The 21,275-nt window shown below is 37.2% G+C and overlaps 1 protein-coding gene across 7 annotated transcripts in view; it reads left to right on the forward strand.

Moving 5' to 3' along the window:
- Positions 1–322: 322 nt before the first annotated feature.
- tnip1 (TNFAIP3 interacting protein 1) overlaps positions 323–21,275 on the forward strand; it is a 47,373-nt gene continuing 26,420 nt past the window's right edge. For 4 of the 7 annotated variants that reach the window (XM_061927563.2, XM_061927568.2, XM_061927569.2 and 1 more), the window contains exon 1: positions 19,183–19,301. The gene's annotated coding sequence lies outside the window, so the exon portion shown is untranslated. Of the gene's footprint in view, positions 344–1,219; positions 1,313–19,159; positions 19,302–21,275 lie in introns of those variants that run through there. The other 3 variants (XM_061927566.2, XM_061927565.2, XM_061927564.2) reach the window with 3 other exon arrangements.

Raw genomic sequence — 21,275 nt, forward strand, 5'->3', positions numbered from 1 at the left:
AATGCATGTACAGTACAGTGTGTGTATGATTTGTTTGTTGGACTTTTTCCTAGTCACGCACTTTTTATGTGAGGCGCATCAATGTTTGCAGCATGGCATACAGGCCTCCAGCTAATACAAACAAGATAATTCAATGTTTTTCAATATTTCTCGTGTGTTGTGTCATTCTCTCAGAACACAGTGTTGCACGCATACGCACACACACTGCAGCTCCTGTTCACAGTCTGAAGCCATTTTGCTTGGTTATGGGAATTCCCCAAGTCTCACCGTGAAATTGCTTCCCCTCTATTCATCAGTTTCCTTAAAAAGTGCATGGCTCTCCGACACAGTCCAAATTGAGTGGGTGAGTTTCTTGTATATTATACATGTTTTTTATTTGACTTTAACATTTGAATTTTGGACTATATTATTGATAAAAAAATGTTGCCAAATTTTAGGAGATGAAGTCATTTAAACTTAAATGTGCTCTTCTAGTTCTTTCCCGGAATCTTCATCCAATGTTAAAGCAACTTTTGCGTGCTGTCGAAGAAAAATCACGGATAATGCCTTTTAAACTATTGCGTTTTATATGCCAGTGGAACCTCATGTCCATGTTTACATATTGCATTGCAGTTTTTAACCCATTCCAATAATATGGAGGATCTTTTTAGATAACCTAAAATGACATGAGGGGCCTGTTCAGTGAGGTTCATGTAACATCAGATTGTATGCGGAGGACTAGGTACAAAAATGTATGGAACAAGATATGTCAGATATACAGTGGTAGCAAAAGTAGAGTGTCCTATCGCAACAAGGCCTGCAGCTTACTTAGACTTAAGGACGATCAGCTGCTGGTGTTAGGAATCACATAAAAAAAACTGGCCTACTATATGTTTGTATGGCACATACAAATATAATTCATACCATTCACTTGTTACCTTAAGTCAAGGGGTCGGCAACCCGCGGCTCTCGAGCCGCATGCGGCTCTTTAGCGCCGCCCTAGTGGCTCTCTGGAGCTTTTTCAAAAAATGTATGAAAAATGGAAAAAGACGAGGGGGAAAAAAATCTATTTTTGTTTTAATATGGTTTCTGTAGGAGGACAAACATGACACAAACCTCCCTAATTGTTACAAAGCACACTGTTTATATTAAACATGCTTCCCTGATTCGAGTATTTTGCGAGCGCCGTTTTGTCCTACTAATTTTGGCGGTCCTTGAACTCACCCTAGTTTGTTTACATGTATAACTTTCTCCGACTTTCTAGGACGTGTTTTATGCCACTTCTTTTTCTGTCTCATTTTGTCCACCAAACGTTTAAGGTTGTGCATGAAAGGTGAGTTTTGTTGATGTTATTGACTTGTGTGGGGTGCTAATCGGACATATTTGGTCACTGCATGACTGCAAGCTAATCGATGCTAACAGGCTATTTAGGCTAGCTATATGTACATATTGCATCGTTATGCCTCATTTGTAGCTATATTTGAGGTCATTTAGTTTCCTTTAAGTCCTCTTAATTCCAGGACACACTATCTGTATGTAGTATGTCTTTAATTTTTTTGCGGCTCCAGACAGATTTGCTTTTGTATTTTTGGTCCAATATGGCTCTTTCAACATTTTGGGTTGCCGACCCCTGCCTTAAGTGGTCAAAGTATGATTTGTTTCTACATTTAAAATGCTTCCTTGTAGTCTACATACTATGTAATGGTGGGTCTTTGGTCAAAACTTTGCATATATTATGTTTTACAGACCGTTTTCAAGTTGCTTTCTGACCGTCTCTTAAGGATGTGCCGTTTTGTGGGCGGTTTTACTTACGTGCCTACATTTTGACAGCGTCTTGTCCCCGTTCAGCCATGTTGTAGTTTTTAGTGCTTCCATATGGGGTTTACTGACAGATATAAGTTAAAACTATATACGCTACTTTGTATTACAAACCCCGTTTGCATATGAGTTGGGAAATTGTGTTAGATGTAAATATAAACGGAATACAATGATTTGCAAATCATTTTCAACCCATATTCAGTTGAATGCACTACAAGGACAAGATATTTGATGTTCAAACTCATAAACTTTATTTTTTTTTTTGCGAATAATAATTAACTTAGAATTTCATTAAAACCATTAAAAATCAGTTCCCAGTGGCTTATTATATTTTTCAAAGTTTTTTAAAAAATTTTACCCATCACGCAATATCCCTAAAAAAAGCTTCAAAGTGCCTGATTTTAACCATCGTTATATACACCCGTCCATTTTCCTGTGACGTCACATAGTGAAGCCAACACAAACAAACATGGCGGAAAGAACAGCAAGCTATAGCGACATTAGCTCGGATTCAGACTCGGATTTCAGCGGCTTAAGCGATTCAACAGATTACGTATGTATTGAAACGGATGGTTGTAGTGTGGAGGCAGGTAGCGAAAACGAAATTGAAGAAGAAACTGAAGCTATTGAGCCATATCGGTTTGAACCGTATGCAAGCGAAACCGACGAAAACGACACGACAGCCAGCGACACGAGAGAAAGCGAGGACGAATTCGGCGATCGCCTTCTAACCAACGATTGGTATGTGTTTGTTTGGCATTAAAGGAAACTAACAACTATGAACTAGGTTTACAGCATATGAAATACATTTGGCAACAACATGCACTTTGAGAGTGCAGACAGCCCAATTTTCATCAATTAATATATTCTGTAGACATACCCTCATGTCAGCAGGCCAGGGAAGCTAGGGTCGATATTCTTCTCTTGATCATCTTCGGTGGCATAAGGGACGGTGTGAGCCAAGACATCCAGGGGGTTTAGCTCGCTCGTCTGCGGGAACAAACTGCCGCCATTGCTTGCCGTGCTACCGAGGTCCTTTGTCCCTGAATTGCTCACACACTCCGGCAGATTCAATGGGGGTCTGGCGGCAGATTTCTTTGACTTTATCGTTGGAAATGCATCTGCTTTGAGTGTCGCAGGATATCCGCACATTCTTGCCATCTCTGTCGTAGCATAGCTTTCGTCGGTAAAGAGTGCGGAACAAACGTCCAATTTCTTGCCACTTTCGCATCTTTAGGCCACTGGTGCAACTTGAATCCGTCCCTGTTCGTGTTGTTACACCCTCCGACAACACACCGACGAGCCATGATGTCGCCAAGGAACGGAAAACAGTCGAAAAAACGGAAAATAACAGAGCTGATTTGACTCGGTGTTTGAGAAAATGGCGGATTGCTTTCCGATGTGACGTCACGTTGTGACGTCATCGCTCCGAGAGCGAATATTAGAAAGGCGTTTAATTTGCCAAAATTCACCTATTTAGAGTTCGGAAATCGGCTAAAAAAATATATGGTCTTTTTTCTGCAACATCAAGGTATATATTGACGCTTACATAGGTCTGGTGATAATGTTCCCCTTTAATGTTAACTCTAGATACTTTTTGACTGCAGAAAGATTTTTCTTGTCTAGTATTGGGATTGTATTCATATTTCTGTTTCTGCCTGTGTGCATTAGGCCTTAAGATAAAATGCTTTAAAAAAAAAAAAAAAAAAAAAAAGGCCTAGTATAGTTAAATAATAAGTGATGAGTCCCATATCCTAAAGCTTTGTGGAACATTTTACGTGTAAATGTTCACAGACAAGTCGTTTAAGGAAACATTTTTATTGCATTTTTGAAGGATTCTGTATTAAATAGCAACAATCATTAAGCATTAAAAAACCCAAAGGTCACCTAAAATGCTCAAAGATATTTGTCTTTAATGTATTGGGGAAATCTGGGTTTTTCCAATCACGCATACCTGCCGATATAATTCAATGACGTCTGGAAATATCGTCAACATGTGTGGAAATGCAGTTATGAATTATTAACTCGCCAACTATTTCGACATATTCTATGATCACAATGGTTGCAATTAGCTTGTGGGAAAACACCTTTAAAATCCGTCGTTCAATTGTATGCTGTGATGTGGTAGTCTTGAAGTGCCAGTGGAATGAAAATGTCGACATCTGAACGAGACAGGGATATGATCTGATGTGTTGTCACTGTTGCATGGAAAGATAAACGGTCACAATCACATGATAGACAGCGCTGAAAAATCACATTGAAGCAGATTTTCAGTTTGGAACCTTTTGCAGGACTGCAGGCGGACCAGGAAAGTACCTGCACTCTTTTTTTACGAAGCCACGCTGTTGTAACATGTGCTGAATGTGGCTTGGCATTGTCTTGCTGAAATAAGCAGGGGCGTCCATGAAAAAGACGGCGCTTAGATGGCAGCATATGTTGTTCCAAAACCTGCATGTACCTTTCAGCATTAATGGTGCCTTCACAGATGTGTAAGTTACCCATGTCTTGGGCACTAATACACCCCCATAACATCACAGATGCTGGCTTTTGAACTTTGCATCGATAACAGTCTGGATGGTTCGCTTCCCCTTTGGTCCGGATGACACGATGTCGAATATTTCCAAAAACAATTTGAAATGTGGACTCGTCAGACCACAGAACACTTTTCCACTTTGCATGAGTCCATCTTAGATGATCTCGGGCCCAGAAAAGCCGGCGGCGTTTCTGGATGTTGTTGATAAATGGCTTTTGCTTTGCATAGTAGAGCTTTAACTTGCACTTACAGATGTAGCGACGAACTGTATTTAGTGACAGTGGTTTTCTGAAGTGTTCCTGAGCCCATGTGGTGATATCCTTTAGAGATTGATGTCGGTTTTTGATACAGTGCCGTCTGAGGGATCGAAGGTCACGGTCATTCAATGTTGGTTTCCGGCCATGCCGCTTACGTGGAGTGATTTCTCCAGATTCTCTGAACATTTTGATGATATTATGGACCGTAGATGTTGAAATCCCTAAATTTCTTGCAATTGCACTTTGAGAAACGTTGTTCTTAAACTGTTTGACTATTTGCTCACGCAGTTGTGGACAAAGGGGTGTACCTCACCCCATCCTTTCTTGTGAATGACTGAGCATTTAATGGAATCTACTTTTATACCCAATCATGGCACCCACCTGTTCCCAATTAGCCTGCACACCTGTGGGATGTTCCAAATAAGTGTTTGATGAACATTCCTCAACTTTATCAGTATTTATTGCCACCTTTCCCAACTTCTTTGTCACGTGTTGCTGGCATCTAATTCTAAAGTTAATGATTATTTGCAAAAAAAAAAAAGTTTATCAGCTTTGTAGCATATTCAACTGAATATGGGTTGAAAAGGATTTGCAAATCATTGTATTCCGTTTATATTTACATCTAACACAATTTCCCAACTCATATGGAAACTGGGTTTGTAGAAGAAAGTTTGTCAAGCCTAGGTTTTGGAACATCATGTCTAAGCTATGTTAAAATTTAGTTGGCTATACAGTGTTCACTTACTGCAGCCTCGGTGCATCGCAGATTTTAAAGGTAGCATTGACTACACTGTAATTTTAAAAAAACATTTAAGTTTTCATGTTAACATTAGGCATAGGTTTTAGAGTGTCGGGACGGAGTGCATTGAGAGCAAGGGAAGTGTTTATAAGTGTGTGTGTAAGCTTTGTATAAAGACTTTAAATCTATTTAACACCATACTGGCCCCAGAGTTCAGTTCAAAACTTGGGGAACAATCATATTTGCAGCAAATTCTGTAAACACCAGTGTTCCTGTTGTATAGAGGAACTTGGAGCATTGTAAGTATATTAGCATACATTTTGTGGTCCAAACAACATATCCGAGGCGTTCCTGAAGGCACCCCTTTAAAGTCCTCTCGTTTTTGGTTGTTACAACTTTTTTTCAGTATATGATTTTTGTAACTAAGATAATGTTGTAGCTTGTTTATTTCAGATGCAGTCAGTACTAGTCATACGTTTAACTTCTAGTAGTGTTCCTCGAGGTTCCATTTTAGGTCCTTCCTTTTTCATCATTTGGGCTTTTCAACTGGTGGTGGAGTTCAGTTCAAAACAACTTGTGAGAAACTCACATTTTTGCTGCAGATTCTTGAAAACACTAGACTTCTGTCAAAGAGATCATCTTTGACTAGACTTTTTTTTTTCACAGAAACTCCTTAAAAACAGCAGAGTACTTCTGCAACTCTGACAAAATTAATAGACCAAAATAAAATGTCTGCTGTAGAGGACGTTGGTTCTCCGGAATATACAAAATGCCCCTCCATGTTCAAACTGCTCCCACAGTGGAGTGTTTTAAAGGCCTACTGAAATGCGATTTTCTTATTTAAACGGGGATAGCAGGTCCATTCTATGTGTCATACTTGATCATTTCGCGATATTGCCATATTTTTGCTGAAAGGATTTAGTAGAGAACATCGACGATAAAGTTCGCAACTTTTGGTCGCTGATAAAAAAGCCTTGCCTGTACCGGAAGTAGCAGACGATATGCGCGTGACGTCACAGGTAGTGGAGCTCCTCACATCTGCACATTGTTTACAATCATGGCCACCAGCAGCGAGAGCGATTCGGACCGAGAAAGCGACGATTTCCCCATTAATTTGAGCGAGGATGAAAGATTTGTGGATGAGGAAAGTGAGAGTGAAGAACTGGAGGGCAGTGGGAGCGATTCAGATAGGGAAGATGCTGTGAGAGGCGGGTGGGACCTGATATTCAGCTGGGAATGACTAAAACAGTAAATAAACACAAGACATATATATACTCTATTAGCCACAACACAACCAGGCTTATATTTAATATGCCACAAATTAATCCCGCATAACAAACACCTCCCCCCTCCTGTCCATATAACCCGCCAATACAACTCAAACACCTGCACAACACACTCAATCCCACAGCCCAAAGTACCGTTCACCTCCCCAAAGTTCATACAGCACATATATTTCCCCAAAGTCCCCAAAGTTACGTACGTGACATGCACATAGCGGCACGCACGTACGGGCAAGCGATCAAATGTTTGGAAGTCGCAGCTGCATGCGTACTCACGGTACCGCGTCTGCGCATCCAACTTAAAGTCCTCCTGGTAAGAGTCTCTGTTGTCCCTGTTCTCCACAGGCCAATGGTAAAGCTTGACTGTCATCTTTCGGGAATGTAAACAATGAAACACCGGCTGTGTTTGTGTTGCTGCAGCCGCCCGCAATACACCGCTTCCCACCTACAGCTTTCTTCTTTGCTGTCTCTATTGTTCATTGAACAAATTGCAAAAGATTCACCAACACAGACGTCCAGAATACTGTGGAATTTTGCGATGAAAACAGACGACTTAATAGTTGGCCACTATGCTGTCCCAAAATGTCCTCTACAATCCATGACGTCACGGGCTGACGTCATCATACCGAGACGTTTTGAGCAGGATATTTCGCGCGAAATTTAAAATTGCACTTTAGTAAGCTAACCCGGCCGTATTGGCATGTGTTGCAATGTTAAGATTTCATCATTGATATATAAACTATCAGACTGCGTGGTCGGTAGTAGTGGGTTTCAGTAGGCCTTTAAGTCTCGTCTTAAGACCCACTTTTATTCTTTGGCCTTTAACACTACGTGAGTTGTGTCGTCCTCTGTTGTCCTCTGTGTTTTTTTTTTTTATAAATTTAGATTTCTATTTACTGTTTTAATTGTTTTTTCCCTTTAAAATCGTTTTTAATCATATTTATTTTTATATTGTTTTTATATTGGTTTTATATTTATTTATTTTTTGTTTTTATTCAGTCATTGGTGGAGCTAAGGATAATATTTGAATATTGTTTTTAATATTGTTTTTAATATTGTTGTGCAGCACTTTGGAAACATTTTTGTTGTTTAAATGTGCTATATAAATAAAGTGGATTGGATTGGATTGAAAATAAGAATAATAGTGAAAGGGGAAGTCCAGTCTTTAGCTTTCTGGAAATGTGGCCCCCAAACCCCTTTAGTTGAATATCCCTGTTTTAATCGTATGAATCATAAAATAAATAGTGTCCTTACTTTGCAGAAATCCACCTACCACTCGGGGGTAATCGAGGGAACACTTGATATTGCTCGCCTCGTAGTTGTATTGGCGTCTGCATGTACAGTTAGGGCTGGGAATCGAAGATCGGCACTTGTTCAGAACCGGTTCCCAGTGTATCAGTTCCTTGGAATTGCTTGCCATTTTTTCCAAACGATTTCCTTAACGGTTCCTTAGGGTGAGGATGACCTCATTATGCAACGTACGTGAGTCAGCAACATGGTGGTGCCCGGGCGGAAGAAGCCCATTTTGGCAACATTTTACAAGAAAAGTTTGAAACTATTTGGAATATTTTGGAATAGGAGAACATACGAGCAAGGTGCTGAAACTTTTGAACATACAGCATGCATTAATGATAAATTAATTACGCGTTTTTGAACCGCGCAGATTTCATCCCAGGCTGCAGCAGTCATCTGGCGTAAATACAACAGGTACGGTACTAATGTCGCCTATAATGTTAGCGCTACTACCTGTAAATTAAAATAAATGCCTTCTCATTTAGATGAGCATGAGGAGACATATTCTGATAGATTTGGAGGCGGACAGTAATAGCTCCACAAGTTTTCACCGCGGCAGGGTAGAGTGCCACTAGGCTAGGAACAAATAATATCACCGAGAAGTGACTAAGTTTGTGGTCAAAAGCTTACACCAATTTGGCACATAGATGCTCCTTCGGTAGGTGAATGTTCAATTCTAGTCAGAGAAAAGTTGCATGTTTTTCTCCCCAAAATATTGTGTAAAAGTATATTCATGTCAGCAATTCAACTTCAAATTAGTGTTGTCCCGATATCAATATTTTGGTGCCGGTACCGGTACCAAAATGTATTTCGATATTTTTCGGTACTTTTCTAAATATAGGGTACCACAAAAAATTGCATTACTGGCTTTATTTTAACAAAAAATCTTACGGTACATTAAACATATGTTTCTTATTGCAATTTAGTCTTTAAATAAAATAGTGAACATACAAGACAACTTGTCCTTTAGTAGTAAGGAAGCAAACAAAGACTCCTAATTTAGTCTGCTGACGTATGCAGTAACATATTGTGTCATTTATCATTCTTTTATTTTGTCGAAATTATTAAGGACAAGTGGTAGAAAATGAATTATTCTGAATTATGAAGTATATATTATGAATATATACTTGTTCATTTACTGTTAATATCTGCTCACTTTCTCTTTTAACATGTTCTATCTACACTTCTGCTAAAATGTAATATTCACTTATTCTTCTGTTGTTTGATACTTTACATTAGTTTTGGTCGATAAATGTGTTAAAATGTAATATCGTAAATGATCGGTATCAGATTTTTTATTATCGGTATTGTTTTTATTTTTTTATTTTTTATTTTTATTTTTTTTAATTAAATCAACATAAAAAACACAAGATACACTTACAATTAGTGCACTAACACAAAAAACCTCCCTCCCCCATTTACACTCATTCACACTCATTCACACAAAAGGGTTGTTTCTTTCTGTTATTAATATTCTGGTTCCTACATTATATATCAATATATATCAATACAGTCTGCAAGGGATACAGTCCGTAAGCACACATGATTGTGCGTGCTGCTGGTCCACTAATAGTACTAACCTTTAACAGTTAATTTTACTAATTTTCATTAATTTCTAGTTTCTATGTAACTGTTTTTGTATTGTTTTACTTTCTTTTTTATTCAAGAAAATGTTTTTAATTTATTTATCTAATTTTATTATTATTATTTTTAAATTACCTTATCTTCACCATACCTGGTTGTCCAAATTAGGCATAATAATGTGTTAATTCCACGACTGTATATATCGGTTGATATCGGTATCGGTTGCTATCGGTATCGGTAATTAAAGAGTTGGACAATATCGGAATATCGGATATCGGCAAAAAACCATTATCGGACATCCCTAGTTTTGGATGATACCACAAATTTAGGTATCGATCCGATACCAAGTAGTTACAGGATCATACATTGGTCATATTCAAAGTCCAGTGACATATTTCCTGAGTTTATAAACATAATATACATTTTTTTAAAACGAAAGAAGATTTTTTTACGCTAAAAAATATAGATGTTATCATAGTAGTATCCACTAGCTACACCCCTGTACTTGGTATCATTACAGTAGATGTCAGGTGTTTGTTTACATTCAGGAACGGCGCTGTTCATTAGCGGTGACGCCAGTGAGCTACGGTGTGTACGGTAGTGAAGCATGTTTAGCTATTCCTCGTCCTGCAGGGATGATACTTGTAAAAAACGTAATTTATTTGTCGCCATGAAGGCGGATTTTATAGACTAGGCTCAGTGCAAGTTGTTTTACTCTGTCCTCCACCCTGAGCCAGCCCACTTTGGAGAAGTGGGTAGGAGTGAGGTGGGATCTGGGGTGGAGGTCTAGAAGTAATCTGACTAGCTTGTTCTGGGATGTTTGGAGTTTAGATTTGAGGGTTTTGGAGGTGCTAGGGTAGCAGGAGGTGCATGCGTAATCGAAAAAGGGTTGAACGAGAGTTCCCGCCAGAATCTTCATGGTGCTTTTGTTGACCAGAGAGGAGATTCTATAGAGAAATCTCGTTCGTTGGTTGACCTTTTTGATTACCTTGGTTGCCATTTTATCACAGGAAAGATTAGCCTCTAGAATGGAACCTAGGTAGGTGACCTCATCCTTCCTGGTGATAACAATGTCACACACTTTTATAGTGAAGTCATTGACTTTCTTAAGGTTTATGTGGGACCCAAACAGGATGGATTCTGTTTTACCCAAGTGTATGGATAGCTTCTTGTCAGCGAGCCAGGTGCAAGTACTACAGAGTTCAGCACTGAGGATTTTCTCCACCTGTGACTTGTCCCTGTCTGATACCAGCAAGGCCGAGTCATCCGCAAACAAGAACAATTCACAGTCGCATGCTGATGACAAGTCACACATCGGCGTGGTACGGTATTTGCCGTAAAAGCTAGCTACGGAAAAAGATAAGCTTCTACGTCAACACGAAACACGTTTGAGTTCGTAATGCACAACACTGCAAAAGGACACTAATTTGTACTGATTGAAAAGCAGGAACAAACATATTACAGTATCTGTGAAGTATTTCATGTTTTGTTTGTACACAGCTAGCCAGACACCGTATGCACTGTCGTTGTATCATGAATGACATTAAGGTGTGACTCACTCGATGGACAGTTGTGCGTTTGGTCCAGCTGGTCGGGGACGGTTTTTTTCCCGGTTTATTTGGGTAAGGTCTCAATTTATTTCGAAATAGCATGGCTTCAAGTTCCAAATTTTACAGCTTTGAGTCATGTCGACCTCACTCTCTTGGCTTTGGTCTGCTTCAACGTCTCATCTTTCCTTCGGGCTCTCTTCTATAACACCATATATTCCATTTGTCCAAAAATAGTCGTCTTTGTTGTTTGTTACCGAGTCTACCAGGGTTAGAACATACACGGCTATGTTTCTGGAAGTAGGACACACATTTGTTGCCAGAGGGCAGAAATGCGCTGCTATGGAATCGGAAATCAGTGTGCTGGAGAAATGTTGAAATGATCATTTTGCATCATATTATTATGAATGTGTTTGTTACAACATTATTATGTATACTTGCAGTGTGTATATAAAACGTTGATGGAGGGTTTTGAAGTAGTTTTAGAGGGTTTTGAAGGCTACTACGGTGACTTTTATTAGCTGCATCTTCCAAGCATTTATTTATCATCTTTAAAATCCATCCATCCATCTATTTTCGGGGTCGCGGGGGTGGCTGGAGCCTATCCCATTCGGGCGGAAGGCGGGGTACACCCTGGACAAGTCGCCACCTCATCGCAGGGTCAAAATCCTAAAAAAAAAAAAAAAAAAAAAAAGACGTGCTCTTGTCTCTCAAAATGATTGTGAACGACAGGCAAAATTAAAATGTATTAATGGATTTATTACTATTTTGTTTATAAACTCATAAAGCATACGAAGATTTATTTATATGCATTTTTTTTTTTTGCTAGAATCAATGTAGTAATAGAACACAATTAAAGTTAATTATTTATCGTATGCTGTTATATTATTTAAAAAAAGCTAAATATTTTGTATAGGGAATTTCATTTAAATTGCTCATGATTTCAGTTTATACAAATGCTGTTTTCTGTTCGGGATGTTATTAACCAAAAAGCCGTTTATTGTAAATTGTTCAACGTTGAAAACAGATATAATAAGCCGTGTAATTCAAACGATTTCCAAAAATAAAATATCCATTCATCCATCCGTTTTGTATCGCTTGTCTCTCTTGGGGTGGCGGGGGTGGCTGGAGCCTATCCCAGCTGCATTCGGGCGGAAGGCGGAGTACACCCTGGACAAGTCGCCACCTCATAGCAGGGTCAAAATCCTAAAAAAAAAAAAAAAGACGTGTTCTTGTCCCTCAAAATGATTGTGAACGATAGGCAAAATTAAAAAAAAAAAAGTGCAGTCCCTTTTAAGCATTAAAATATGCACCACGTAAGGATAGATTTATTACTATTTTGTTTATAAAGTCATAAAGCATACAAAGACACAATAATGGCTCAAATTGTTTGATTTATTTATATGCATTTTTTTTTTTTGCTAGAATCGATTAAATAGTCCAATGTAGTAATAGAACACAATTAAAGTTCATTATTTATCAAATGCTGTTATATTATTACAAAAAAGTTAAATATTTTTCTATAGGGAATTTCATTTAAATTGTGCATGATTTCAGTAAGGGGTGTTATTAACCACAAAGCCGTTTATTGTAAATTGTTCAACGTTGAAAACAGATATAATAAGCCGTGTAATTCAAACGATTTCCAAACATAAAATATCCATTCATCCATTCATTTTCTAACGCTTGTCTCTCTTGGGGTCGCGGGGGTGGCTGGAGCCTATCCCAGCTGCATTCGGGCGGAAGGCGGAGTACACCCTGGACAAGTCGCCACCTCATAGCAGGGTCAAAATCCTAAATAAAAAAAAAGACGTGTTCTTGTCTCTCAAAATGATTGTGAACAATAGGCAAAATTAAAAAAAAAAGTGAAGTTCCCGTTAAGCATTAAAATATGCAGCATGTATAAACGGATTTATTGCTATTTTGTTTATAAAGTCAAAAAGCATACAAAGGCACAATAATGTCTCAAATTGTTTGATTTATTTATGTGCATTTTTTTTTGTTAGAATCAATTAAATAGTCAAATGTAGTAATAGAACACAATTAAAATGCATTACTTATCAAATGCTGTTATATTACAAAAAAATACATATATATTTTGTATGGGGAATTTCATTCAAATTGCTCATAATTTCATCCATCCATCCATGCATTTTCTACCGCTTGTCCCGTTCCGGGTCGCGGGGGTGCTGGAGCCTATCCCAACTGCATTCGGGCGGAAGGCGGGTTACACCCCGGACAAGTCACTACCTCATCGCAGGGTCAAAATCCTAAAAAAAAAAAAAAAGATGTGTTCTTGTCCCTTAAAATGATTGTAAACGATAGGCAACATTTTTAAAAAGGGCAGTTCCCGTTAAGTATTAAAATATGCAGCATGTATAGATGGATTTATTGCTATTTTAAATTCATAAAGCATACAAAGGCACAACAATGGCTCAAATTGTTTGATTTATTTATATGCTTTTTTTTGTTTTGCTAGAATCAATTAAATAGTCCAATGTAGTAATAGAACACAATTAAAATTCATTACTTATCAAATGCTGTTATACTACAAAAAAAATTAATAATATTTTGTATCGGGAATTTCATTTAAATTGCTTATAATTTCATTTATCCATCCATCCATTTTCCACCCCTTGTCCCGTTCCGGGTCGCGGGGGTGCTGGAGCCTATCCCAACTGCATTCGGGCGGAAGGCGGGTTACACCCCGGACAAATCACCCCCTCATCGCAGGGTCAAAATCCTAAAAAAGAAGATGTTTTCTTGTCTCTCAAAATGATTGTGAACAATAGGCAAAAAAAAAAAAAAAAAAAAAAAAAAAAAAAAGTGCAGTTCCTGTTAAGCATTAAAATATGCACCACGTAAGGATGGATTTATTGCTATTTTGTTTATAAATTCATAAAGCATACAAAGGCACAACAATGGCTCAAATTGTTTGATTTATTTATATGCATATTATTTTTTTGCTAGAATCAATTAAATAGTCCAATGTAGTAATAGAACACAATTACAATTCATTACTTATCAAATGCTGTTGTATTATATAAAAAAAAGTTAAATATTTCATTTAAATTGCTCATGATTTCAGTTTATACAAATGCTGTTTTCTGTTAGAGATGTTATTAACCACAAAGCCGTTTATTGTAAATTGTTAAACGTTGAAAACAGATATAATAAGCCGTGTAATTCAAACGATTTCCAAAAATAAAATATGCGGTAGAAGATGGATGGATGGATGATTTTTTATTTATTTTTATTTTTATTTTTATTTTATAAAGAGCTTTATTTATAATATGCAACATTTACATACAATCAAGAAAAAATAATAAACAAAACAAATACAAAACAGCGCCAGGGGGTTGTAAACTCAATAAAATAACTAAAATAAAATGCAAAATATATATATGGAACAACATATAAAGCCATAGACTCACACAAGTTCCGTAAATCAGTGGTCCCCAACCTTTTTGTAGCTGCGGACCGGTCAACACTTGAAAATTTGTCCCAATTTGTAGGTTGCTTCTCTTTCTTCCCCTCCATTTTTCTGAATTCTTTCGTATCTCTAGTTATCATTACGTATATGTATTGTTGCATTTGAACAACTGTATTGTTGATAATAAAGGTAAATTATTGGTATTGTTCATTATCAATAGCGCTATTTCTATTGGTATTTGTATTGCTCCATTTGTAGTGTAATAATGCTCATTGTCATTTCTGTATTATTTTTTTATTTTCGCTAACTGCTTATTTGCTATCACTTTGACCATCATATTTGCACATGTCGTATTTGCTAATGTTGCTCTATTGTTGTTGTTGTTGTGTTTGCTGTTGTTGTTTTGTCTCTCTGTCTAATCCCCCTCTTTTGCCCACAATTTCCCCCTCTGTCTTCTTTTTTTTCCTCTTTCTATCCCCTCCTGCTCCGGCCCGGCTGCACCAAATGATAATATAAATACATTTAATAAAGTCAAATACAAATAAGGCAACAAGAGAAGTATCCTACACTTCTCTTTTGTAAAGTAAATCTGAACATCTACATCAACTATATGATTTGCCAGAGAAGCTGGACAGGACAAAACAATAACAAATAAAAAAAATAAAAAATTAAATTAAATTAAAAATAAAATTAAAAATTAAAAAGAAAAAAAATTGGGGGCGGGGGGTTATTTTATTTTTTAATTTTTTATTTTTCATAAATAAATACAATCGTGTGCTTACGGACTGTATCCCTGCAGACTGTATTGATCTATACTGATATATAATATACATAATTCCACACTCCATCCAGCTGTATAATCACTCGCCATACAGCAATAGATGACATCTGCCTATTATTACCTGACACCTGACATGTTAGCTACTTCTCTTTGTTTATAATGTTTATAATGTCTATTTTCTATTTCCTGCTGGATCTACTCTCTATTTTATGCTGCTGCTGTCACATATACTGTATATACTGTAATATTGTACATGTGTTGTATATATTGTATATTGTATATATTGTATATATGTTATAGACATAATATAATATATCTGTATATATATTATTCTGTACACATATTATGTATATATTTGTATATATGTTAGATTTTGTATCGCTATATTAGTCTATTTATACCTGCATTGTCCTTTCCATCCTTACACTTTCCATCATTGTAACTGAGCTACTGTGTTGAACAATTTCCCTTGTGGATCATTAAAGTTTGTCTAAGTCTAAGTCTAAGTCTAAGTCTAATATATTGTGTTTTTTATGTTTTGATTGATTGATTGAGACTTTTATTAGTAGGTTGCACAGTGAAGTACATATTCCGTACAATTGACCACTAAATGGTAACACCCGAATAAGTTTTTCAACTTGTTTAAGTCGGGGTCCACTTAAATTGATTCATGATATATACTATCATATATACTATCATCATAATACAGTCATCACACAAGATCATCACATTGAATTATTTACATTATTTACAATCTGGGGTGTGGAGGGGGTGGAGGGTTGGGTTTGGTTGTTATCATCAGTCATCAACAATTGAGAACAGAGAAATGGATATTGGAACAGTGTAGGTCTGACTTGGTAGGATATGGACAGCAAGTAGTGGGCAGAGAGAGGGAGAGAGAGAGAGAGAGAGAGAGAGAGAGAGAGAGAGAGAGAGAGAGAGAGAGAGAGAGAGATCAGAAGGCATAAGAAAAAGTATCTGCATTTGATTGTTTACATTTGATTATTAACAATCCGGGGAGGGTGTTAGTTTAGGGTTGTAGCTGCCTGGAGGTAAACTTTTATTGCGGTTTTGAAGGAGGATAGAGATGCCCTTTCTTTTATACCTGTTGGGAGCGCATTCCACATTGATGTGGCATAAAAAGAGAATGAGTTAAGACCTTTGTTAGTTTGGAAGCTGGGTTTAACGTAGTTTGACATGTACTTTGGTATCAGGGAGGTGTAGCGGATTTTATAGACTAGGCTCAGTGCAAGTTGTTTTACTCTGTTCTCCACCCTGAGCCAGCCCACTTTGGAGAAGTGGGTAGGAGTGAGGTGTGATCTGGGGTGGAGGTCTAGAAGTAATCTGACTAGCTTGTTCTGGGATGTTTGGATTTTAGATTTGAGGGTTTTGGAGGTGCTAGGGTACCAGGAGGTGCATGCGTGATCGAAAAAGGGTTGAACGAGAGTTCCCGCCAGAATCCTCATGGTGCTTTTGTTGACCAGAGAGGAGATTCTATAGAGACATCTCGTTCGTTAGTTGACCTTTTTGATTACCTTGGTTGCCATTTTATCACAGGAAAGATTAGCCTCTAGAATGGAACCTAGGTAGGGTGACCTCATCTTTCCTGGTGATAACAATGTCTCCCACTTTTATAGTGAGGTCATTGACTTTCTTAAGGTTGATGTGGGACCCAAATAGGATGGATTCCGTTTTACCCAAGTGTATGGATAGCTTGTTGTCAGCGAGCCAGGTGCAAGTTCTGCAGAGTTCAGCACTGAGGATTTTCTCCACCTGTGACTTGTCCTTGTCTGATACCAGCAAGGCCGAGTCATCCGCAAACAAGAACAATTCAGAGTCGCATGCCGATGACAAGTCGTTTATGTATATTAGGAACAGTAAAGGCCCCGATACACTGCCTTGGGGGACTCCACAGCTCACCGAGAGGGGGGGGACACGGTGCCATTCACCTCTACCACCTGCTCCCTCCCCTCCAAGTAAGATTGCATCCAGCTTGATGAGGTTTTGTCAAATCCGATTGCACTGAGCATATCCAACAGTATAGCGTGGTTAACGGTGTCAAAGGCCTTCTGAAGGTCCAGCATGACCATGCCGCAGTATTTGCCCGCGTCCACCTCATGTTTGATGTGGTCGGTCAGATTGAGAAGGCATGTGTCAGTGGAGTGGTTAGTTCTGAAGCCGGATTGGAATTTGTACATGAGTTTATTAGTGGCAAGGTAACTATCGACCTGTTCATAAACTATTTTCTCCATTACTTTCGAAATGGAACTGAGAATAGAAACAGGTCGGTAGTTGCCGGGTTCCAATTTGCTTCCTTTTTTAAAGAGGGGAGTTACTCTTGCTATCTTAAAATCTTTTGGTACTTGGCCTTGTGTAATTGGTAGATTTGTGGTTCGGGCATCTGGTCAGGATGCCACCCGATCGCCTCCCTAGGGAGGTGTTTAGGGCATGTCCGACCGGTAGGAGGCCACGGGGAAGACCCAGGACACGTTGGGAAGACTATGTCTCCCGGCTGGCCTGGGAACGCCTCGGGGTCCCACAGGAAGAGCTGGACGAAGTGGCTGGGGAGAGGGAAGTCTGGGCTTCCCTGCTTAGGCTGCTGCCCCCGCGACCCGACCTCGGATAAGCGGAAGAAGATGGATGGATGGATGGATGGATTATGTGCGTGATGATCGGGGCAATGATGGAGGCAGAGTCCCTGAGGAATCTGGAGGGGATATTGTCAAGGCCGGTGGCCTTGTTTGGGTGTTGATTTAATAAAAAAACAAACAAACAAACAAAAAAAAAAAAATATATATATATATATTTTTTTTTTGGTACCGGGCCGCACAAGAAAAAAAAAAAAAAAAAAATATATATATATATATATATATATATATATATATATTTTTTTTGTTTTGTTTGTTTGTTTGTTGTTTTTTTTGTTTTGTTTTTAATTTAGTGGAAGAAATTAAAAAAAAAAAAAAAAATATATATATATATATATATATTAAGTTATATATATAAGTTATATATATAAGTTTTAAATTTAAAAAAAAAAAAAAAAAAAAAATATATATATATATATATATATTTATTTTTTTTTTTTTTTTTTAATTTCTAAATAAAAATCATATATATATATATATATATATTATTTTTTTTTTTTTAATTTCTTGTGCGGCAAGAAAAAAAAAAAAAAAAAAATATATATATATATATATATATATATATATATATATATTTTTTATTTTTATTTTTTTATTTCTTGTACGGCCCGGTACCAAAAAAAAAATATATATATATATTTTTTTGTTCGTTTGTTTTATATATATATATATACATATATATATATAAATATTATTTCTTGTGCGGCCCGGTACCAAAAAAAAAATATATATATATATATATTGTCCAGGGTGTACCCTGCCTTCCGCCCGATTGTAGCTGAGATAGGCTCCAGCGCCCCCCGCGACCCCAAAGGGAATAATCGGTAGAAAATGGATGGATGGATATATATATATATATATATATATATATATATATATATATATATATATATATATTTATTTTTATTTTTTTATTTTTTTTTATTTATTTTTTTTATTTTTTTATTTTTTTTTCTTGTGCGGCCCGGTACCAATCGGTAGTTGGGGACCACTGCCGTAAATAATCCAAATTTGGAACACAGCATCATCGTTTTCACAGCTTTTTGGTCGTTAGAGGTATAGAGTGTTTTAAAGTAGAGTTCGAATTCTTTTTTAAAGGCACAAAAAAACAAGTCGGCTATTGAGAAACTTGCATTTATGAATATAAAAATGAAAATATATACCTCTATATATAGTTACAGACTTGATTACGTCCGTAAGGCACAGTGGCTCCACCCCCTATGGCGCTGATTGGCCAATCCAACTGTCAATCATTGCTGTTTACATCAAACGTTGCAAGGTGGAATTTCCCATGTTACGGCATAGAGCAGCAGCAGACCACTTCCGCAGTAGATGTCTGGGCACACAGGCGAGAGGCCGCCGCTAGCGGAAAGGTATTCTGTCAGAGGACTGCGCTTTGTTTGTCGGTTAGTCCTACATATGTGCTTTGTGACGAGCGAACCGCTTCGGTAAAAGTGTCTGTAGATATGGTTCAAACGAGAGGAGGCGAGCTCCTTCCTGTCTCCCATTGTTATCCCGTGTTAGCTTGCCGACGGCTAACAAAATGTTGCTAGTCATTTGCGTGACAACAGCGCAAACTAATATTAGCCTTCTTCAGCCAATCATTGCAGCTATCATTGTACAATAGATACATGTTCGTTTATGCGCTTTAATGGTGTTCATATTCATTTTCTGTACCGCTTGCATGTTTGAGTGATCCCTCTTTTTGTTGAGAGGAAAGATAAGCTTTGATACATGCAATGGTTTCATGGCATACTGTAAATAGTTGGGTGGCTTCATTAACAGATGTTATAATGTGTTTTTTAAGGTGTGTACAAGCAGCCAAGCTGTGCCTTCAATACATTCCTAGTTAAAGTCAGTGACAACATGGTTATTGGTTCATCCTGACCAAACATGATTCATTAATTTGTATTTCATTATTTATTTATTTCAGGCAATGACATAAAAAAGTACAAAGTTGACAACACATATTAATATAGTGCAAAAGGTAATGTATAGTATGTAATGCATGATTGTCCAATTTTGCCTGAAAGGGAGTAGGAAGAAGATAATGTATTTAATCCCACCCCCAGTTCTCCATTCAGTGATTATTCACATAAATTTCACTGTTACTTTGTTCAAGGATTATACTACAGATGTGGCATTACCACAGGTAATAATAATTATTACACTGTACCAATAATTTGTATCAACAATGTAGGAATAATGAATATACCAACATTGGTAATAGACAAAATGCCAACATTGGTAATAGACAACATAGCAATAATGGTAAGGAAACATTGAGCACGTGTTAACACTTTGAGACAAGAGTACAAAAGCAGGTCAAATTAAAGACCCTCATCTCTATATTTGAACCATAATAATATAAATTAATATAGTGCAAAATGTAATGTATAGTATGTAATGCATGATTGTCCAGTTTTGCCTGAAAGGGAGTAGGAAGAAGATAATTTATTTAATCCCACCCCCAGTTCTCCATTCAGTGATTATTCTTATGAGTTTCACTGTTACTTTGTTCAAGGATTATAATACAGATGTGGCATTACCACAGGTAATAATCATTTTTACACTGTAACAATAATTTGTATCAACAATGTAGGAATAATGAACCGACCAACATTGGTAATAGACAAAATGCCAACAATGGTAATAGACAACATAGCAATAATGGTAAGGAAACATTGAGCACGTGTTAACACTTTGAGACAAGAGTACAAAAGCAGGTCAAATTAAAGACCCTCATCTCTATATTTGAACCATAATAATATAAATTAATATAGTGCAAAATGTAATGTATAGTATGTAATGCATGATTGTCCAGTTTTGCCTGAAAGGGAGTAGGAAGAAGATAATTTATTTAATCCCACCCCCAGTTCTCCATTCAGTGATTATTCACATGAGTTTCAGTGTTACTTTGTTCAAGGATTATAATACAGATGTTGTATCATAGTGGCATTACCACAGGTAACAATAATTATTACACTGTAACAATAATTTGTATCAACAATGTAGGAATAATGAACCTACCAACATTGGTAATAGACAACATAGCAATAATGGTAAGGAAACATTGAGCACGTGTTAACACTTTGAGACAAGAGTACAACAGCAGGTCAAATTAAAGACCCTCATCTCTATATTTCAACCATAATAATATAAATTAATATAGTGCAAAATGTAATGTATCGTATGTAATGCATGATTGTCCAGTTTTGCCTGAAAGGGAGTGGAAAGAAGATAATTTATTTAATCCCACCCCCAGTTCTCCATTCAGTGATTATTCACATGAGTTTCAGTGTTACTTTGTTCAAGGATTATAATACAGATGTTGTATCATAGTGGCATTACCACAGGTAACAATAATTATTACACTGTAA

This window comes from Nerophis lumbriciformis, linkage group LG35 (genome assembly GCF_033978685.3).
Source record: "Nerophis lumbriciformis linkage group LG35, RoL_Nlum_v2.1, whole genome shotgun sequence".
Classification (NCBI taxonomy): domain Eukaryota; kingdom Metazoa; phylum Chordata; class Actinopteri; order Syngnathiformes; family Syngnathidae; genus Nerophis; species Nerophis lumbriciformis.